Source organism: Galeopterus variegatus, unplaced genomic scaffold (assembly GCF_000696425.1).
Source record: "Galeopterus variegatus unplaced genomic scaffold, G_variegatus-3.0.2 Scaffold1823, whole genome shotgun sequence".
Classification (NCBI taxonomy): domain Eukaryota; kingdom Metazoa; phylum Chordata; class Mammalia; order Dermoptera; family Cynocephalidae; genus Galeopterus; species Galeopterus variegatus.
In genome coordinates, this window is record NW_007727934.1 from 159,534 (window position 1) to 162,992 (window position 3,459).

Consider the following 3,459-nt stretch of genomic DNA (forward strand, 5'->3'; position numbering starts at 1 on the left):
TGTGAGGTTAAACCCTTCATAGAAGAACCCACATCATAAGAGCCACATTTAGCCAATGCATGTGGAATTAACAGTGGAGGAGACATAAGGGTAACAGCCTGTTAATTTATAACCAACAATAACAACTGCTGAAGTGAGGGAAAGGTGGTATTTCCACCCACATTCTCATTGATCTGAAATTCTTTATTTGCCTTCTCTAGTGCTCCCCTCAAAACTTCAGTCCCCACATCCCCCCATAAATGCAGCATTTTGTTTTTCTCACGAGGCTCTAATGAACAAGACTGTTCTTTGAAACAGAGGGAGAAGTACTCCTGGAGGACATGGGGAAGTTCACGTGGTATGTAAGCGAGGGGCTAGATCATGAACCTGTAAAATCAACAGAGAATTCTGGAGCCTACACTGGCTTTGACTTCAACCACAGTCTCACCAACATTTTAGAGGAGGTAGTAATAAGTAGCAAAGTGGTTGATATGATTTCTTTACCTATTCTTGTATTTTTGAAGGTGAAATGATCATCCAAAGCTGAGAAAAGGACAACAAAGGGCTTGCTCATAGACCAACTAAATTGATGAAGTTGCTGTTTAAAGTCCTAGGAATCAGGAGTCAAATAAACTAGAGCTTGCTATCAACTCCACTGCTCACAGCCATGAGGTTTAGGGGAAGACAGTGAGTCTCTCAGAGGCAAAGTTTCCTCACCTTTCTCCATTGCCATTATCATCACTAATAATTATCCAGCCAAGGCAACCTATCAATTATCACTGCTATTTATATTACTAAAACATGTAGGAACGTCCCAGAGATAATGTGTGCTATGAGAGTCAAACATGAGGTGTCATCTTGCAGAGCAAGAATAACTGAAAAATAATTTTTTAAAATTATTCAAATACCTATTAACTGCAAACAAGCATGAAGGAAATTTTGGGGATGATACAATGTTCTAACACTGGGTTGTTGGGATAGATGCACAACTCTATAAATTTAATAAATACATTGAATTATGTACTTACAATGGGTGATTTTACATGTTAATTATACCTCAGTAAATGTACTAAAAAAATTCTCCATGCACAGGAGTTGAAGGGAGGTTCAGATAACAGGAAGACCAGAAATTATCTTGCATGCAGCATAGAAAGACAAAAAGAAGGAAAATATGAAAGATAAAGAGACATTGGGGATAAAGTGAGAGGCTCTAAGATGCATTTAAATCAGAGTCCCAGAAAGAAAAGAGAAACAGGATGGGGCACAGGCAATTTAAAAAGGATTGGGAATTTTCCAATATTGATAAAAGGCACCAATCCATACATCTAAGAAGCCTAAATAACTCCAAATAGTATAAATAAAAAGAAAATTCAAACTTAGACATACCATAGTGAATCTTCAAAGACCATAGACAAGAGAAAATGTCACAAACAATAAAGAAGACAACTATCTTAAGAAGAATGACTGAGCTGACTTCTCAATAGCAACAGTGAAAACCAGAAGAGGCTGGTAATAAATGTGCTGAAAAACATAACTGCCGTCTTTGAGTTCTATATCTAGTGAAAATATATTTTAAGAATAAAGGTGAAATAACAATTTAGATAGTAAAAGCTGAGGGGGTTTGCAACAGACAACAGGAATACCAAGTCCCTCCTCTGTATTTTACTACCACTGGAACTCTGCATTTCTTCCATGAGCTGGACATTGAATATCCAGTGATTAATTAGGTACAGTCCTTAACTTCCAGAGGCTCAAAATCCAGACAAGGGTTACAAGATTTAGCAAACAGGACGCCAAGTTAAATTTGAATTTCAAAAAAAGAGTAAATTTTTAGGATCTGTCTGTCCTAAGTATTGCTAGGGACATACAGATGATCTTTGATATTTGATGTGGTTACTCCCCAATAAACCCATCATAAGTCAAAAATATCATGTCAAAAATGCATTTAGTATCCCAATAAACCCATTATAAAGTCAAAAAATTGTAAGTCAAAACATTATAATGCTGGTGCCACCTGTACTTATGTTAAATGCTATTTGTTCATTTGATATTCAAATTTAACTGGGTGTCCCCTATTTTACATGGCAACCCAAGTATATATGAGGGGACAGGTGTCAGAGCCAGAAACAGTTGGAAATTGTCCATTGGTAGGTGACAGCCACAGCTCAGAGATTAGATGAGATAGACCAGAGCTGAAAACCAGAAGAGGGTGGTAACAAATGTGCTGAAAAACATAACTGCCATCTTTGAGTTCTATATCTAGTGAAAATATATTTTAAGAATAAAGGTGAAATAACAATTTAGATAGTAAAAGCTGAGGGGGTTTGCCACCAACAGACCACAGGAATACCAAGTCCCTCCTCTGTATTTTACTACCACTGGAACTCTGCATTTCTTCCATGAGCTGGACGTTGAATATCCAGTGATTAATTAGGTACAGTCCTTAACTTCCAGAGGCTCAAAATCCAGACAAGGGTTACAAGATTTAGCAAACAGGACGCCAAGTTAAATTTGAATTTCAAAAAAAGAGTAAATTTTTAGGATCTGTCTGTCCTAAGTATTGCTAGGGACATACAGATGATCTTTGATATTTGATGTGGTTACTCCCCAATAAACCCATCATAAGTCAAAAATATCATGTCAAAAATGCATTTAGTATCCCAATAAACCCATTATAAAGTCAAAAAATTGTAAGTCAAAACATTATAATGCTGGTGCCACCTGTACTTATGTTAAATGCTATTTGTTTATTTGATATTCAAATTTAACTGGGTGTCCCCTATTTTACATGGCAACCCAAGTATATATGAGCAAAAAATTGTAAGTCAAAACATTATAATGCTGGTGCCACCTGTACTTATGTTAAATGCTATTTGTTCATTTGATATTCAAATTTAACTGGGTGTCCCCTATTTTACATGGCAACCCAAGTATATATGAGGGGACAGGTGTCAGAGCCAGAAACAGTTGGAAATTGTCCATTGGTAGGTGACAGCCACAGCTCAGAGATTAGATGAGATAGACCAGAGCTTGGGGAGAGCATGGCAGCTGAAAGAAGACATTAAAGGACCAAACCCTAGAAGTCTGACCTTTAAAGGGACAATGGAGGAAGATGTGAGAGAAGGAGGACCAGGGAAGGCTGGCAAGGAGGCAAGTGTCAAGGACGAGGCTGCCCCCCTTGCATAAAACTTCATTTCTTCAACAGGTGTCGAGTGTGCTGTGGGCCAGGTATGTTCTCAACCTTGTTCTAGATAATAGAATAATTGCAAAGAGGGCTCTGAAATTGGCACTTTGGAGATCATTCAAGAGTTTTCAGAGAACCAATGTCATACTCTAGTGAGGATCAGGTCACATGCTACAATAAAAAGGGTTTTTGAGACCTTTCTGTTATGGGTTGATTTGGGTCCCTCCCGATTCATATATTGAAATCATAACAATAACCCCTAATACTTCAAAATGTGACCTTATTTAGAAATAAGG